Below are 1,562 nucleotides of genomic sequence, written 5' to 3'. Positions count from 1 at the left end.
GTCATATTAGACAAATCGGCTAAGATCAAGCGGATTGAAAATCCGTATGTTGCTGGGTGGTCGGTCAGTCCATTGCTGGTTCTTAAGGAATTTCAGCAGAGAATTAGCAGGTTATTAACGACCCGTATTTAGATTCGTAGCATCATTTTATCTTTTTTGAGCGACGTCTCATTTCTTTTACTTTGATACTGAAGCAACTTTGTTGTTATTGCAGGGGATCACGATGCTGTGAATGATTTGCTTGAGGTTGGTCATTTGTAAACAGCGATGGCAGTTGACTTACAATCGCTATCAATGCATCACCTAACAAACTTTTTTGGATCAATATCAGCTGTTCGCCACTCTTTTCTGCTAATGGCTGGTGCGTTTTATGCGCAAAGGATCAAGTTGCTTCAGTCTATCAACGGAAACTTTTCGGACTTGCATGATTGTTTCAGATTTTTAGTGTTCTTTGGGCATTTGTTGTAATACGTAGTATTTTGTTTTCTCTTTGGGTCTGATAAGAATGTTTCCACCTGCTCTACTCGTCGTTTCCTGAGGGGCATCGCCGTCTGAGTGGGCCGACTGTTGGTATTGATGCTTATATCTGTGCTCTTCTGGAGGGCCAGCCTCATATGCACTTCCTGGATTTGGAGGCTCTAGCAGTGGTTTCGGGTAGTCAGGCTTATACCTCTTGGACTACAGTGGAGCATGAGAGGTAATTTTATTATTTCCAATCAATATGCCTGCTTATTTGCTAGTTGTTATATCGAGGGATTTCAATCCCAGTAACATATCTCCCTTGAAAATGCAGTTTTTGGAAGGCATTAGGGATCGAAGGCGCCATTGCGGTATCCATTCAATGATGACATTGTTCTATCGAGATGGAATGTATTATGCTACAGGTCTGTATTATACTTGCATGTGTTATATATTCATTCTGCATGTGTTTGGTGCATCTGAATCTTTAACTATTTGGCAGCGTATGTAGTGGAGTGGATGAGAATGCTGTTGTGTGCATCTGTGCACAGCTTGGTTTTTGCGCCATTGATGAATCTTTATCTTGACGATGCCCTCTACCTACCCTCTGGTTTCCGTGTGATACCCCTGGATGCTCTAAAAAAGTTGAGTATCGCCTTAAATAAATTTTTTACCTTATTTTCCATTCTAAGACCTTTTTCTTTCTTAGTGATTATTTTAATTTGGAATTATTTGATTGCAGTTAGTGTAATGACTTTGATGCTGCCCTTGTTGGGAAATTTAATCCTTGGTGCAATTATCATTTGACATTTTTCCATCGCTCATCTTCTTGCTGATATGCCTACTCTCTTAACTTGAACTAATAGGATGCACCACTGATACAATCGACACTTGACCTGGCATCATACCTGAGTTGGAATCGTGGTGCGGCACGGCTTCTCCTAATGACACTTCAAATGCATACAACTCGATGATCAAGCTACTTACATAGCATTTCACGTTCATGTACGAGAACACCTCGAGAGATGTTGCTGCAATGGCCAGCAATTAGGTTAGGTGTGGTCGCGTCGTACAGAGGGTGGCTATGGTATTTCATCTCTCTT

This window comes from Ananas comosus, linkage group 7 (genome assembly GCF_001540865.1).
Source record: "Ananas comosus cultivar F153 linkage group 7, ASM154086v1, whole genome shotgun sequence".
NCBI lineage: Eukaryota > Viridiplantae > Streptophyta > Magnoliopsida > Poales > Bromeliaceae > Ananas > Ananas comosus.
The sequence above is the reverse complement of the archived record's forward strand: the minus strand, read 5'-3'. Positions refer to the sequence as shown.